Source organism: Pectinophora gossypiella, unplaced genomic scaffold (genome assembly GCF_024362695.1).
Source record: "Pectinophora gossypiella unplaced genomic scaffold, ilPecGoss1.1 Pgos_37, whole genome shotgun sequence".
Lineage (NCBI taxonomy): Eukaryota > Metazoa > Arthropoda > Insecta > Lepidoptera > Gelechiidae > Pectinophora > Pectinophora gossypiella.
This window is the reverse complement of record NW_026063247.1, coordinates 781,341-799,292: the sequence shown is the minus strand read 5'-3', so window position 1 is coordinate 799,292 and position 17,952 is coordinate 781,341. Positions and strand designations below refer to the sequence as shown.

General features: G+C 38.4%; 3 long non-coding RNA genes across 3 annotated transcripts; 2 read left to right on the top strand and 1 right to left on the bottom strand.

Moving 5' to 3' along the window:
• Positions 1–740: 740 nt before the first annotated feature.
• On the bottom strand, positions 741–1,228 carry LOC126381151 (uncharacterized). Its single transcript, XR_007568697.1, has 3 exons — positions 1,147–1,228; positions 936–1,066; positions 741–828 (listed from the first exon to the last, which is right to left on the bottom strand). It is a non-coding gene; the product is annotated as an uncharacterized LOC126381151 (long non-coding RNA).
• Positions 1,229–4,639: 3,411 nt separating this feature from the next.
• On the top strand, positions 4,640–6,014 carry LOC126381152 (uncharacterized). Its single transcript, XR_007568698.1, has 3 exons — positions 4,640–4,917; positions 4,989–5,074; positions 5,165–6,014. It is a non-coding gene; the product is annotated as an uncharacterized LOC126381152 (long non-coding RNA).
• A 6,447-nt stretch (positions 6,015–12,461) lies between these two features.
• LOC126381153 (uncharacterized) lies at positions 12,462–13,539 on the top strand. Its single transcript, XR_007568699.1, has 3 exons — positions 12,462–12,739; positions 12,811–12,896; positions 12,987–13,539. It is a non-coding gene; the product is annotated as an uncharacterized LOC126381153 (long non-coding RNA).
• The last annotated feature ends 4,413 nt before the right edge of the window (positions 13,540–17,952 follow it).

Below are 17,952 nucleotides of genomic sequence, written 5' to 3'. Positions count from 1 at the left end.
ACATGACACCTGTCTAATAACATGAACTCATCAAACACAAACCCGTTATTGAAAACCGCATCAAAATCGGATTATTAGTTTAGAAGATAATTAATAACATTTCTTTGCACAAACGCACACACAAACATCTCTCACCCTAAACGCATATACCTGCTCCGTTCCGTCGTGGGTAAAAAAAGGTGGCAAAATAATTCAAATAACAATGCTGTGATGTGTTCGGCCTGCATGTAGGCGTACAAATATACATAAAATAATAAAAAATAAAGAAATGATACATTGAAAAAAAAAATTTAATACTTATTATTAAAAAAATCAACAACTTCAGCTTATTTACAACTAGGAATTTTTGAATTTTTTCGATCTCAAATGTCATCTTAGTACTTGAAATTCACCTGATTTCTGTTTATTTAAAATAAATTCAGCCAACTCGGCTTTGGCTCGAGCTTCCCTAATTTGCTCCGCCAGCAGTGCTTTCTGCATCTCATGTAACTCATTACTCCGTCTTCGTCTGTCTTCAAACTCCATACGCAGAACATCTATTGATCCACGAATGGTAGCAGAAGATCTGTTTGGAGCCTGGAGCGGTTGTGATACTTGTGGTGGAGTCGGTGTCTGGAGTGATTGTGATGGAGTCGGTGTATGGAGTGATTCTGGTAGTGTTGGTGTCTGGAGTGATTGTGATGGAGTCGGTGTATGGAGTGATTCTGGTAGTGTTGGTGTCTGGAGTGATTGTGATGGAGTGCGGTGGAGTCGGTGGTCGGATTTTGGTTGTCTGGGTCTGGGTCTTGTCTGGGTCGGAGTCCGTTAAATCAAGCTGTGTTGAATACTCTGCAAAGAATAAAGTTTGTATTTATTTAAATATTAATTATATCACTACTATTTCAAAAGAATAGAATCAACATTACAGTATATAATATAAATATTGCAAACTGTACCTAATTCTAGGGTGTCACTGTCGATTACATCATCCAGACCAACAATTAATGCCGATGTAATTTGGCTGATATCGGGGTCGATGTCAGCGTCCTCTGTGGCAGGACCTCCTCCTGTGGCGAACCGATGTTGCCTTTGGAAGAAAGAAAATACATGTATTTTTCTATTAAATTAAAAGATAGAAAAAAGGGACAAGTTTATTTATTATTATACCTTTCTTTGGTCAAGGCATCCCTTTGACGCTGCTTGAGGTTTTGCCACAGCTTGCGGAGTTGCTGATGCTTGACATAAAAGTATTAATAAAAAATTATCATAATGTTGAAAATTCCTTGTATATTTAAAATTGATAAAGCATACTACTGTTAGATGATTTTTACAGCTTTCGATTGCAATCATTTACTAGATCATATAGCTGTGTTCATGACCAAAATAAATTGGGAACTTACGTGTTGCGTAGTAAGCGGGCTTGCATTGAATACCCGGGTTACGGAGTTCCACGACTCATTTTTTATACGAAGTGTGGCCCCGTCCGTCTGCTTATTTTCTATTATATGGCTATGTTTTTTTAATATCTATACTTATAATAAATCTGTAGAGAGGTCAATTCTGTACATTAAATATTTTTTCAAAATAACTATCAGGGGGTGATAAGTGATCGATACTGATGCCAAAAATGCAATCAGTAAAATTTTTGTCTGTCTGTCTGTCTGTCTGTCTGTCTGTCTGTCTGTCTGTCTGTCTGTCTGTCTGTATGTTCCTTATAGAAACAAAAACTACTGGACGGATTTTAATGAAACTTGGTACAATTATTCTTCACACTCCTGGACAGGTCATAGTATACTTTTCATCACGCTACAATCAATAGGAGCAGAGTAGTGAAGGGAAATCCTTTTGTATGAAAAATCTAAACCACTCAAGTTAGACGTTTGAAATTTGGCACGCAGGTACCTTAGATACCGTAGAGGTGCACTAAGAAAGGAATTCCCGAAATTCTTACGGGAACGGGAATTAGCGGGAAAATCCTTTTGTATGAAAAATCTAAACCACTCAAGTTAGACTTTTGAAATTTGGCATGCAGGTACCTTAGATAACGTAGAGGTGCACTAAGAAAGGAATTCCCGAAATTCCCACGGGAACGGGAATTAGCGGAAAAATATTTTTGTATGAAAAATCTAAACCATTCAAGTTAGACGTTTGAAATTTGTCATGCAGGTACCTTAGATACCGTAGAGGTGTACTAAGAAAGGAATTCCCGAAATTCCCACGGGAACGGGAATTAGCGGGAAAATCCTTTTGTATGAAAAATCTAAACCACTCAAGTTAGACGTTTGAAATTTGGCATGCAGGTACCATAGGTACCGTAGAGGTGCACTAAGAAAGGAATTCCCAAAATTCTCACGGGAACGGGAATTAGCGGGAAATACCTTTTGTATGAAAAATCTAAACCACTCAAGTTAGACGTTTGAAATTTGTCATGCAGGTACCTTAGGTACCGCGGAGGTGCACTAAGAAAGGAATTCCCGAAATTCCCACGGGAACGGGAATTAACGGGAAAATCCTTTTGTATGAAAAATCTAAACCATTCAAGTAAGATGTTTAAAATTTGGCACGCAGGTACCTTAGACACCGTAGAGGTGTACTAAGAAAGGAATTCCCGAAATTCTCACGGGAACGGGAATTAGCGGGAAAATCCTTTTGTATGAAAAATCTAAACCACTCAAGTTAGACGTTTGAAATTTGGCATGCAGGTACTTTAGTAAACTTAAAGCTTAGTTGCAACAGGATATTACAAAATTCCCACGGGAACGGTAGTTAGCGGGAAAAAACATTTGTATGAAAAAATCAAATCTAAATAAAAGGAGAAACTGACTGACTCAGTGACTGACATATCAACGCATAGCCTGAACGGCTAAATGTAGGCATTTGAAATTTGGAAGGGACATAGCTTAGGTACCGTAGAGGTGCACTAAGAAAGGAATTCCCGGAATTCCCACGGGAACGGAAATTAGTGGGAAAATCCTTTTGTATGAAAAATCTAAATCGCTTAAGTTAGACGCTTGAAATTTGGCATGCAGGTACCTTAGTTAACTTAAACCTTAGTTGCAACAGGATATTGCAAAATTCCCACGGAAACGGGAGTTAGCGGGAAAAAAACATTTGTATGAAAAAATCGAAACCGCGTAAGATAGATGTTTTCAATTCAATTCAATTAAATTATTTATTGCATTCCATGTAGTACAATGGGGTGTTACATAGGCATAGGAACTAAAACATGGACCCTGTAGGGCACAGCAACGTTGAAGGGAAGAGAGGAAGTGTGTATTAAAATTAAAACTCAATGAACAATCAATTAAAAAAAAATCAATCCAATCAATTGATTCAATCTAGCATGCATGCATACCTTAGTAAATATAAAGTTTATTTTTGGCTGTATTTTGAAAAATGGGAGTTATTGGGAAAAAAATTGTATGAAAAAATCTAATCTGCATAAGTTAGATGCTTGAAATTTGATATGCACGCCACACACACAAAGATCTCTCTCTTATATAACACGCCACGCGGACGAAGTCGCGGGCAAAAGCTAGTTTATAATAATTCCATTATTATCGGTCGTTTGAGATATATTGGCAGATATTAGCTTTTCATCAATATATTGCAGGATGCATTTCATTCCAATTTTCTTGGGACTGCCTACACCCCTGAGCAGATGTATGGAATCATCATAAATGCGATGAAGTAAAAGAAATGAATCAGTCTGATTTTTACAATATTAAAGAACTAGTAACAAATACAGGAAGTAAAGAACTAGACAAAAGACTAAAGTGGACAAAAAATAAAATCATCAAAAATTACACACACAACATTACATTTGAATTTGAATTTATAGAGGTTTGCACTTGTCATACTCACCTAAATGACTTATATTTTTAATATGATTTATACAAAGAATCCATACTAATATTATAAATGCGAAAGTAACTCTGTCTGTCTGTCTGTCTGTCTGTCTGTCTGTCTGTTACTCTTTCACGCCTAAACGGCTCAACGGATTTTGATGAAATTTGGTATGGTGATAGATGATAACCTAGAAATGGTCATAGGCTATAAATAATCACGCCATCGTTCTTAGGGGGTAGGCAGTTGGCAGATAACTAAATTGATTTAGTGATTTGTAGTCGTTTTTGTTGGGACTTTTGCTCTTTCACGTCTAAACGGCTGAACGGATTTTAATGAAATTTTGTAAGGTAATAGTTGGTTATCTAAAAACGGTTGTACGATCAAATTGATCACGTCATCGTACTTAGGGGGTAGGAAGTAGGCAGAAAACTGAATTGAGTTAGTGATTTTTTTATGGTTTTTGCTGGGAGTTTTGTCTATCATGCCTAAATGGCTCAACGGATTTTGATGAAATTTAGTTAGCTGATAGATAGTAATCTAGAAAAGGATATGGCCTATTAATATTTATGCTATCGTACTTAAGGCGTAGGCAGTAGACAGAAAACTTGTAACGAAGCATTTCGGACCAACGAGCCTTGTAGCGACATCTTGTGGTTTCTGGCGATATATCGTTGTTTTATATTTTACCCGCAGGAAATCGCAGATGGCGCTGCAGGGTTATCGATGGGCCCGAATATTTTTGATTATTTTATTTTTTCAAAATTTGGTATATTTAATTATCTGCAACATTTATTGAAATTATATTATATTTTATTTAGGTTTTGGATCAAACAAGTCGATCGATTGTTGTCGTTGATTCGGCGAATTTATGGTTTGGTAGATTTTTTCTAGTTTGGCAACTTTGTTCGTGGTTCTTGTGTCAGACTGACAGCTGGCTGAGCTGAGAGACAGGTTATGGAAAGTGGGGACGTCGCGAGAGCGCCGGAGACTCCACTGCCGTAACAATAATGTGGGCAAATTAAAAGCCACGATTTATCGGCGACATCAAGAGCCGATGTCTCGATTTAAACAAATAACTTAACCGAGATGGTAAGTCCTCGCAATTCTTCGTGCATATTTTTGCACCAACTTTGTGATAACCTCGAGGTCCTTGTTTTCAGCAACATCACTGAAATCCCATCGCCGAAGGTCCAGTGGGTGGGTTTAGGTTTCATCCGAGCGATGCCCAACTATCCCGGATGAACCTGTAAGTTATTTTCTTTGTTTTACACTCGTGAGTTGCATTGCCACGCTGTCAGCTGAACCACATGCTAATCATTGCCATTCCTTGTTGCAGATGGGGTTTTTTTTTCTTTAAGTTTTAATGTTTTAACGTTTTTGCAAGTTTAATTTTCTAACGTTTTGCAAGTTTTAATCTAAGAAGAAGTTTATGATTGGATCAGACTATTTCAACAAATTTTGTGAATGAAGATTGCTACTGTTTTCTTCTGCGTTTGCAAGTTATTTCAAGCTTCATTTCGGCGGAGCTTGCCTTGGTTGTTTGCACGTCGAAGCTTCCCTTTGTGCGGCGCGCATGTGGATGTGCCGCGCCTCTCCTTTTGTCAACACACCGGATAAGGCCCGGTGAAGGACTGCGAGGTTGACCGGTGGACGTGCAGTCCGCCAGCTGCGTAACAGTTGGCCCGCTGCGCCGCCATCGTCCAGCACGCCTGGCCTGAGCCGGCCTCAACGCATCACCTGTATGGTATTCCGGAACGCCTCAGGTAGGCCTGATAGTCGGAGGTCCTCGAGTAAGTGAGGTGCCTACAGGTGTACGGACAGTGTTTTAAATATAGTGCTATCTTATGGTCATGTCACAGAGAGACACTTTACCTAACGGCCCATTTCTTTTTTATGGAATACCATTATAGCAAAGTTGTTTCAGTGGCGCCCTTCTTGGTGAAATTGTCGCTCTGTACAACCATTTTAGAATATAAGTGGTGTTGGCATAAACTTTAAGAATAAATTTTGTGAAAACAGTGTATTTTTTTTTTTAATATTAAAAGTGATGGGATTTTGTGTGAATTGTTTGTGTTTTGTTTGCATCTTAGGTTAAGTTGTGTTTGTCTTAGTATAAGTAAGGTTCTAGGCCTCATACAGAGACCTAACTTAAATACTTTTTTTTTGTACAATAAGTTTTAAACCCAAATTTAAGACCAAACTGGTCTAGGGCTTATTGTCATTTTTACTACTACATTTGTGTTTTCTTTATTTTTTTAACCTTTTGTATAACTACAGGTTAAAACCATATTTTGAACATTTTTTTTGATGCTTACTAGCAATTTTATAGATTGAGTTTTTTTTGCTAAACATATAATATTATTTAATTAAAAAACAAACATAATTACCCTATTATTTGAAATCAATTATTATAACTTTCTTAAAACACATAAAGGTAGTATTTTATAACATTTACAACAGGATATTGAGTAGAAATAGATATTTTGTAACTTTGCTTCATCATCATATTGATAGTTGTGCCGCTGCTTGGCAAATATTTTGCTTATTTGTTTTTATTGAAATAATTATAGAACTGTCTTTCAATATCAACTTTATTGAGTATTCAGTAGTAAATTTCCTTTACCATCTTTACATATTGATTGATAACATATTACAACTTAAAAATAAACATTTACTTCATAGTAAACATAACCTTAAACAAAATTTATATAAAACACTGTTGTTTCTTTTATTGTTTTGAAAATTATTTACAGGGATAGACTGAGAATTGATGTTGTGTGATAATTACAGTTATTTGGTTAATATTTAATGGAAAATTTGTACATATTTTAGAAAATAAGTTTTGGAGGCAGACGGGTACATTTTGAAACATAAATTTACTTCAGTTTACTTCAAACCTCTTTTCAATCTTGAAATTATAACTCTGAAACACAACCATGGATATCCAAACGGTTTATTTACATTCACTGCTCCGTGATGAGTTAGTATATGAAGTGAGTATTCGTGCAGAAGCACCAGCTGATACTGTTCTCAATTTGAAGAAACAGCTTAGGGAGTTGATCACTGGTTTCTCTCCGGATGAAATAATGGACGATGAACGAAAACCACAGGCTGAATTCCCAATCATCACCGAAAAGCTGAAGGAGTTGCAGGCAAAACTTGATTTAGCAGTGAAGTCTAGGGACCGTCATCACCTTATGCGTGCTAGGGCTTTATATAATCATCTTCATCACCGTCTTGAGCGTGTAGTATGCACGGAGTCTGTCGATAGGGACATAAAATTGAAGCTGAATAAAAATCTTATAGCTTGCGGTCACTCATTGGAGAAATTGTTGTCAACAAAAAACGTCATCGACCCAGAAGAGGAAAACAGGGGAAAAGGGACAGATGGTTCAGCAAATAATTTAATGAAGTGGAACATTAAATTCGACGGCAGTACGAGTCCACATACGTTCTTGCAGTCGATAAGTGAACGCGCCTCAGCGTTCGGGGTTAGTGACAATGTACTTTTCAGGTCCGCCTTTTGTTTCTTTTCGGACCAAGGTCTTCTATGGTACAGAGGTGTTAAGGAGCAGGTTTCGTCTTGGCAGGAATTGAGTGAGCTTTTAGTCCAAGAATTCGCACCCGTTGATTTTGATTATCGTTTGCTGGGGGAGATTAGAGCTCGCACCCAAGGACAGGATGAACCAACACACATCTATTTTGCAGTTATGAACTGTATGTTTTCACAATTGAAACGACCTCTTTCGGATAATGACAAATTTGAAATTTTAATACACAATATTAGGCCCGTTTTTAGAGAGCAGTTAGCATTGCACGACATAGCTACGATAGCTGAACTTAAGGAAAAATGCCGTAAAATAGAATCTGCGCGACAAATGACACAGCTGTTTGTCGAACCACCTAAGCAGTCTAGTTTGAATAATGATTTCGTGTATAAAGGCAAAACGAAACCTGTAATGCCCGTCAGCGAATCCGCCGATGTTAGGGAAACGGAACAGGTCTCGGCAGTTCAGCCACCAAATCAGGCTCAAACTTTTAGGCAGCGACAACCGCCAAGTAATGAAAAGCCTAGTAGTTATCCTAATACAAAATCTGCGGCTAACAAATCAGTTTTTTGTAAAAGATGTAAGGTGTCTACTCACTCAACCGCAAGGTGTAGGGACAAGACAGTCAAATGTTTTAAATGCGGTCATTTAGGGTTTACGGTGAGGTCGTGCCCTAAATGTAACAACCCAAAAAACTAGGTTGCTCGGACAATAACGCCGATCCTCCATCGAAGGTCGAAGATGGAGATTGGAAACGTTGGTTACAGGTAGTAACTAATTATTTTAAGCTGAACAACGTAGCTTCCGTTTTGTTCGAGCCCAATGATGATGACGTTCGACCATATTTGAAACTTAATGTCCTGGATTTGTCAATATATGGATTGCTGGACTCAGGTGCAGCAATTTCAATTTTAGGAAATGGAGCACATACATATTTTAAATCACTAGGTTTTACAGAACAATCAGGTAAAGACACAAATGTTACTGTAGCGGATGGTTCCCAGTGTACCTCTACAGGATTTTTAATGTTGCCCATTACATTTAATGGAGTAACCAAAATTTTGAAATTTTTTATAATACCCAGTATAAAACTAAATGTTATTTTAGGCGTGGACTTTTGGCGGGCATACAATTTGATGCCAGAAATTTTTGAAAGTGTTTCCTACATGAGAGGTCCACAAAAGTTTTTAGAAATGCCAGTCAACTCTATACAAGCTTATGACAGTCTTCCCAATGATCACAAGGAGTTAGCGGAGCTTATGATAACGAAATTTCATGACATTTCTTTTGAGCGCAAGGGTTTAGGTAGGACGCATCTTACTCAGCATGTCATCGACACTGGGGTTGCGCCACCGGTCAAGTGTAGACCTTATCCCATGTCACCGGAAAAGCAGAAGGAACTACATAAGGAGTTGGACAAGATGCTGGAGCTGGACGTTGTCGCCCCGAGCGAGAGTCCTTGGAACAATCCAGTCCTTATGGTTCCTAAAGCTGACGGTACATGGCGATTTTGTCTGGACTGCCGGAGGCTCAACTCTGTGACGAAAGGCGATGCTTATGCCATTCCCTACATACCCCAGATATTGGATAGCCTCAAGAATGCCAAGTACATCAGTTCTGTGGATTTTAAATCGAGCTTTTGGCAAATTCCACTCGACCCTAGCTCACAGGAGAAGACGAGTTTCACAGTGCCTGGTAGGGGGTTGTTTAAATTTAAAGTTATGCCATTCGGCCTATGCGGAGCTCCTGCTCGCCAACAACGGCTCATGGACATGTTGTTTGGACATCCTTTCTGCAGTGACATAACTAAAGGCATGATATTCGTATACATAGACGATATTATAGTAGTTGCTGAAGATCTGGAAACACACATACTTCTGTTAAAGAGACTTCACGATAGGATACACAGCGCCAATTTAACTATCAACTTTGAGAAGAGCAAATTCTTCCGTAGCTCTTTAAAATATCTGGGTTATGTAGTGGATGAGTTTGGGCTTAGGACCGATCCCGATAAGGTTCGTGCTGTTCTGGAGTTTCCGGTACCCAAAACTTCGAAAGAACTAAAAACCTTTCTAGGTGTTTGTTCTTGGTACCGTAGGTTTATTAGGAATTTCTCCACCATTGCGGCACCCTTACACGCTCTTACCAGCTCAAAAACAAAATTTATCTGGAACCAAGACGCAGAAAACGCTTTTGTAACTTTAAAAAACACATTAGTTTCAGCTCCAATTTTAGCCTGCCCTGATTTTAGTAAACCATTTTCAGTTCACTGCGATGCATCTAATTTTGGCGTAGGAGGTGTGTTAGCGCAGAATATTGATGGCCATGACCGCCCTATCGCTTATATCAGCAGATCCCTTAACAAAAACGAACGTAACTATAGTGCTACCGAAAGGGAGGCGTTAGCAGTTGTGTACGCGGTTGAGAAATTTGAACCATATTTAGGTAGTAGACCATTCACCGTCGTAACCGATCACGCTTCACTTAGGTGGTTCATGAATTTGGAGAATCCTACGGGACGCTTAGCTCGTTGGGGTTGTAGGTTATCCCAATTTAATTTTACAATCGAGCATAGGAAAGGGAAGGATAATGTCGTCCCTGATGCCCTCTCACGATTGCTGCATGTGGATGCCATCGATGCTCCAAATGCAGGAACCGGTGATGAGTGGTATGATAAGGTTTATTCTGGTTGTACGGCTTATCCTAAAAATTATCCCAATTATCGCGTCGAAAATGGTACTCTTCTACGATACAGCAAGGGTAAGTATGCCCTGACTCAGGAGTTTGATTGGAAGGTTGTTGTGCCAAAGTCAAACCGTCTGCAGGTCATGTCCGAAAACCACGAACCACCGACCTCGGCACACCTCGGGGTGTTTAAAACGCACCGTAGGTTGTGTTTGAGGTATTTCTGGCCAGGAATGTACCGCGACGTGCTTGATTTTGTCAACAAATGCCGTATTTGTTCTGCTTATAAGCACAGGACCAAACTCACTCCTGGGATCATGGGTCAGCCTAAGCAGTGCTATAGGCCATTTCAAGCTGTATCCGTAGATTTGGTAGGACCTCTTCCACGATCACGTTCGGGTTACATGCACCTTTTAGTAGTAACGTGCTGTTTTTCAAAGTACACCATGTTATTTCCACTTCGTCGAGCGACTAGTGCTGCAGTAGCTAAAAACTTTGAGAATTATGTGCTTCTAGCTCACGGGATTCCTGAAACCGTAATTACCGACAATGGGGTTCAATTCACGGGATCAGAATTCAGTGGCCTTCTCAAGAAGTACAATATTCCACGAGTTCACTACGGGCCTAGGTACACGCCACAGATTAACATGGTGGAAAGGTACAACAAAACAGTCATGACAGCTGTTTCGTCTTATGTAGCTGACGATCATAGGACATGGGATCTTAATTTATTTAAGGTGCAGTTTGCATTAAATAGTGCGGTGAACGAAACCACTGGGTTTAGTCCATTCTTTTTAGTCCATGGCCGGGAACCAATTATTAACGGTTCTTTTTTATAATGATGACAGGGAATATGAGGTCTCTATGCCAAGGGACGAGTATGCGGGTGAATTTGGGGTCCTTCAGGATATCTTTATTAAGGTTCGGGTTAATATCGAGAAGGCTCACGCGACGAACGCAAAGTACTACAACCTGCGACGCCGTAACGTCAATACTTTGCGCGAAGGGCAAGTAGTGTGGCGAAAAACGTACGTACAGAGTGACGCCGCTAATTTTAAAGCCTCGAAACTTGCCCCAAAATATGAGCAGTGCGTAATTAAAAAGGTTTTATCGCCCTTGGTGTACGATTTGGTTTCATTTGGTGGCAAGAACTTAGGTTCTTGGCATATAAAAGATTTAAAAATTTAATTTCCAAATTGCCCTGTGTTCCCCTAGTCATATTTTTAAAAAAAAACATTTTACCGGCTTGGATCTTTGTTTTTGGCTCAATTTCAAAATTTACGTTTATAAAGAAAGCTACAGTATTTTTCCTTTTCATAATTAGCTTTCATAACATTTTAATTTAGAAATATAAAACTTTGGTGTGTTTACTTGTGTCATTAGGACCAAGTAACAACCTATTTATAACAAACACATTTTTTTTTTATGTAGTTAAAGACTATTAATTAGTCTTTTGATTTTAAAATAACTAGGTACATTTACCAATAGATGTTTTATGTTTGTTTATGTTTAATGATTTTTTTTTTAGTGTGTTTATGGTGCGCTGATAAGGCCCATACACACTTGCGTCTGCAACGCAGCGTTTTTATGAACGCCCAATATAGCGTTTCATATTTTTATGTTTTTTTTGTATAGGCGATTATAGCCAACTATTTAAGTATAGTTTATACGTTGCTCGTGACAACATTTTTTTTAGGCTTTATAGTAGCCATTATTAGGAATATTTTTTTTTGATAGGGAACCTCATTAGGTTGACTATTTTTTTTGTTTTTCGACGGAGCGGGTAGTGACTCCTTAAATAAGCCACCAACAACTGTGTTTTGTTTTTTGTCTTTGTCTTTAGAATTGGGGATCGAGTGACACTAAGAGAGTTGTCAGCTCAACAGGGGTATGAATGTGGGTAACACCCAGTGAAATGGATACTGGGTGCTACTTTATGAAAGAAGTGAAAGGTGATCAATGAATGGTGATGAATATCAGGTCGGGGTAATTGTTGTGCTTAGGGTTGTGCTGTTTAGATGTTTGAGTTGTGCTTCGTTACGTTTTTTTTATAAATTGTTTAGTTGTCTCGTCTTCTGTGACAGATTTTTTTTTTAAATTTGATAAATTTAGACTGGTTGTGCGCTCCAGGCTCTATGGCTGAGGGCAGCCGTGTTTCTCACCCAGTTCGAAACCTCTCGTGGGTAGGGGGGTATTGTAACGAAGCATTTCGGACCAACGAGCCTTGTAGCGACATCTTGTGGTTTCTGGCGATATATCGTTGTTTTATATTTTACCCGCAGGAAATCGCAGATGGCGCTGCAGGGTTATCGATGGGCCCGAATATTTTTGATTATTTTATTTTTTCAAAATTTGGTATATTTAATTATCTGCAACATTTATTGAAATTATATTATATTTTATTTAGGTTTTGGATCAAACAAGTCGATCGATTGTTGTCGTTGATTCGGCGAATTTATGGTTTGGTAGATTTTTTCTAGTTTGGCAACTTTGTTCGTGGTTCTTGTGTCAGACTGACAGCTGGCTGAGCTGAGAGACAGGTTATGGAAAGTGGGGACGTCGCGAGAGCGCCGGAGACTCCACTGCCGTAACAATAATGTGGGCAAATTAAAAGCCACGATTTATCGGCGACATCAAGAGCCGATGTCTCGATTTAAACAAATAACTTAACCGAGATGGTAAGTCCTCGCAATTCTTCGTGCATATTTTTGCACCAACTTTGTGATAACCTCGAGGTCCTTGTTTTCAGCAACATCACTGAAATCCCATCGCCGAAGGTCCAGTGGGTGGGTTTAGGTTTCATCCGAGCGATGCCCAACTATCCCGGATGAACCTGTAAGTTATTTTCTTTGTTTTACACTCGTGAGTTGCATTGCCACGCTGTCAGCTGAACCACATGCTAATCATTGCCATTCCTTGTTGCAGATGGGGTTTTTTTTTCTTTAAGTTTTAATGTTTTAACGTTTTTGCAAGTTTAATTTTCTAACGTTTTGCAAGTTTTAATCTAAGAAGAAGTTTATGATTGGATCAGACTATTTCAACAAATTTTGTGAATGAAGATTGCTACTGTTTTCTTCTGCGTTTGCAAGTTATTTCAAGCTTCATTTCGGCGGAGCTTGCCTTGGTTGTTTGCACGTCGAAGCTTCCCTTTGTGCGGCGCGCATGTGGATGTGCCGCGCCTCTCCTTTTGTCAACACACCGGATAAGGCCCGGTGAAGGACTGCGAGGTTGACCGGTGGACGTGCAGCCCGCCAGCTGCGTAACAGTTGGCCCGCTGCGCCGCCATCGTCCAGCACGCCTGGCCTGAGCCGGCCTCAACGCATCACCTGTACGGTATTCCGGAACGCCTCAGGTAGGCCTGATAGTCGGAGGTCCTCGAGTAAGTGAGGTGCCTACAGGTGTACGGACAGTGTTTTAAATCTAGTGATATCCCATGGTTGTTACGGAGTGACAATTAACCTGACGGACCAAAGCGCGACCTGTCTCCCTCCATAGGGTTTTTGACCTACCTATGGTTAATGAAATTTGTAGATTTAAAAATATACATTGTACAAATTCAAGGGAGTTTTCTTTGTCTCATGCTCACCGGTCTATAACATCTAGCTGTGCCCTTCAGGTAAACACCACTATAAATTTCTGAAACATATCAGTATTTTAACACCTTTTCTATTCACCTACCTTGTCTATAGGTAGCAAAAAAAATGTTGTTTCAAACTAGGTTAGTGATTTTTAATTGTTTGTTTTAAAAGTTTGCCTCATTCACGCCTTAACGTCTGAACGGAATTTTATAAGACTTGGTTAATTTAAAGATAGGATCTTAGGCACGGACACAGGCTACTTTTTATGGCGGGAAAATACCTCATTCCCGCGGAAATCTAGATTTCGTGATCGTGTCAAGAAGCGCATGACGCCATAGCTACTGGAATGATTTCGATGTTTTTTTTTAAACTGAGTGACCTCAAGTTAGTATTTGATCACTTTTCTAACTTAGAGGGTAGGTAGGCGCCATAATTTAGGGAATTTATGATAAAATTTTGATGCAACTGTCTTTATTAAACAGTTATATCTCATTCCTACAGGAACCTACACATAGCTATAGCTAGCTATCTATTAACATTAAAACTCTTTCTAGAATCACATTACGCCAATTAATTGATCTGATTTGTATAAGTTTTTTTATTCAACTGACTGTTACATTACATACAGATAAAATCTAATTACTTACACCACATAATTAATATAGTACTACATGACTAGCTACGCTTTAAACTTGAGGAGGTAATTCGATAGACATTTATATGAACTTTAAGCCCAGTAATCAATCATAGTAATAAGGTAATACTCATTTTAGACAAAGAAACGGATAGGTAATCAGTTCGTCAACGAAATTATAACACCTACACTTAGTTTGTTTACTATTTAACGAGGGAAAATAATCCTTACTAATATTATAAATGCGAAAGTAACTCTGTCTGTCTGTCTGTCTGTTACGCTTTCCCGCTTAAACCTCTCAACCGATTTTGATTAAATTTGGCACAGACAATCTTTAGACCCTGAGAAAGAAAATAGGATACCTTTTATTGCGAAAAGAAGGGACGAAGAGATTGAAATAGGGGTTGAAAGTTTGTATGGGATATTTTAATTTTAAAATATAAATCCATGAAACTTTATATTTAAGCACTTGATAAAAAATAATTAAACATTTGTTCTAGCGTTGCTGAAATTTCGACCAGTGAGGGGGTGAAATGAGGGTTGAAAGTTTGTATGGGAGTTCGTCATTTTTGGGGATAAAACCACGAAACTTTATATTTAGGAACTTGATAAGAAATAAAAAAACAATTTGTTAAAGCGTTTTTGAAAATTCGATCTTTGAGGGGATGAAATAGGTGTTGAAATTTTTTATGAGGTTCGTCATTTTTCAAGATAAAAATATTAAATTTTGTGTTTAGGCACTAAATAACAAACAAAAAATCGTTTGTTCAAGCATTTTGAAATTTTTATCAGTATGGGGGTGAAATACGGGTTGAATGTTTGTATGGGTATTCGTCATTTTTGAAGATAAAACCATGAAACTTGGTACGTAGCTCTCTTAGGATGTGCAGAGTTTTTCAACAAACGGATTTTCCGAAATTCGAACGGAACGGAACGGATTCGGAACGGGAACTACGAAGCCAAACTTTTTGTATACAAAATATTAACCACTGAACCTAGGAACATGATATTTAGTAGTTTTGGGTGTATCAAGTTAAAAAAATTTGGCTTTTGTAGATAAAGTTCCTTTTAACGAATACTCTGCATCGCCGCCACTGCCGTCGGTCGTCGTTCGTCGTCGCGCACATTCGCCGAAGTGTGGCGGCAGTCAACGGCGCTGTCTTGTGGTGGGGGAGCGCACGTGGTGTATACGTGGCCTGCTCGCGAGTGTCGAGTCCAAACAATTTCTACATTTTAACAAATAATAACAAAATAGCAAACGTTGTGTACAAAAAAGTTTTAAATTAGGTCATTTTAAAATATTTTTGTACACAACGTGACGCTGACCCCTGTAAGTGTCTTGGACATAAGGGACCGATAAATATTCCTAGGTAATTTCTGCCACTCAATGGAATACATAGGTACTTTATAACGACTGTAAACAGATATTTTTTATTTTTTTTTAAATATACCTACTTACTCTCTTTTAATCACATGCTATACCGTTCCTTTTATATAATCCTTAATATTCAAATTAAAAGTACGCAGACGAAGTCGCGGGTACCAGCTAGTATTCCATATTGCATACAATAAATTAAATGTGTCTAGAACGATGAGACGTCCATGAACAGTGACAACCACTGCTGCTCAAATCAAGTTAAAGTAAACATATTATGGACGTTATTCTATAAGTTAAGCTGTGTGTAATAATTTGATCAGTTTGTGCAATTAACAGGCCATACCTGCCCACTATCCTACATTCTATCAATCGCTTACCTTTGATGATGCGACTGTAGGAGGTGACAACAAATATGAAAATAACAGATAAATACAGTTTAAATAACTTGTGCTTGATTTAACTCCTTAAATCTAGTTAGTAGCAGTGGTTGTCACTGTTGGTCGGTGTTTTATCTTTCTATGCACATTTATTGTATGGTATTCGGAATATTTTTTGTAAAATCATTTAAAAATATAAGACGTTTTGGTATGTATGACAGGTGCAAACCTCTATAATTTTTGACGATTGTATGTTTTGTCAACTTTCGTCTTTTGTCCAGTTACTTCCTGTATGTGTTACTAGTTCTGTAGTATTGTAAAAATCAGACTGATTCATTTCTCTTACTTCATATTGCAGAGAAGTTACTTTCTCATTTATAATTATTGCATACATCTCTCAGCTGCTCAGGGGACAGTAATGTATTTCAACTTATGGCAATTTAAGCAATTATTTCTATTAGTTTTGATATTTGGCTCGTATTCTTATATTTTTAATGGATGAAACGCATAATCAAGTTTTAATTAAAACATAACAATTACTGAATGTTGTCTTTTTTATTTATAAATTAAATATTATTGCAAAAGTAGGCTAGTTTACGGCCATTTTTCGATTTGCGGTCACCCGTAGTCAGTTTGCGGCCGTATGTAAGAATTAATCAATATGCCTTTTTTCAGCTGTATTTATGTATTACAGCTATAGCTGCACAGTTATAGACGTAAATCGCTTTTTCCACCACACTCGAGAGTTACATAAAGCTGTCTAGAACAATGGTCACAAACTTGGGCGAAAGAACACTCCCTTGTTGCACACACGCTACTGTTATCCGGCGATACCAACGCTGGCCAGCTCTTAGATGCGGACCTGCTTTTTGGCAAAACTGTGTAGTTCACATGGACAATTTCCACAATTCACACATTCCTTGATTGCTTAATCCTGCATTGATAAAGGCATGGGACAGCTCAATGTTTGACTGTTGCAAGTCTTATCACCAAAAATGAAACACTGCGCTGATTTTTATACTCTGAAGTGGTACTTCACCTATTACTTGAATGTGCTCCATTGCAGAGTAGCTTCTGTGGAAGTTGGCTGACCTTCGCTAATTGGGAACTTTCGTTATTTCATTTGCAATCAGTTCGTATACAAAAGATAGTAAGCGTAACAAACACCTTTAAGGGTAAGAACATGAGAGCACTAAGGTATGGTATTCGAGGGTAACTAATTCGATGGATATGAAGTTTATTTGAAAACTCAATCTGGGCTACTATCACGTCAATATTGACAGACTACTGATGTTCTTCAAGAGGCAGTTGCAAACCACATTTTCAACTAACGTTACCTCCTTGCACAAATTACCTACCTACTACATATACATCCTGAAACACAACTACAGCTGTAGACGTCTTCTAAACCTCGTGGACAGGGTCCACATAGCTCAAAATCTGTCTATTCTGTGAACTCTAGTAGATACTGACCTACATTAGATAATTTAAGCCTGTATCTATTACTAGTACAGCAATGATGCTGAGATCGCCAGACCCTTCAGCTAGCTCCGATACAGGAGACTTAATTCAGTAACCATATCCTCATGGGCCACTTTTTTTGGAGATTTTCTAGCGTAATCGGGTGCTATATGTCAGACGATGGAATATTTTATCGTATCATCTGACGCCCATTCTTCATGCAATGCGGAAGGTACCAGTGCCGAGGCACCAAAGCAATTCGCATAACAATTAAGCGCAGACCGATGGTCATAATATCTCCAAAGCTGACAAGTTTTCCAAGAGGTCGACGTGCAGGGCTCGTTTTAACTATTCATTAACAATCGGAATGGAAATTTGGTAAAGTACTCTTCTGGTAGTACATTTTGGTTACCATCCGGTGAAAGTGAACATCTGGTCAATCTCATCACAAGGAAAATGTTTC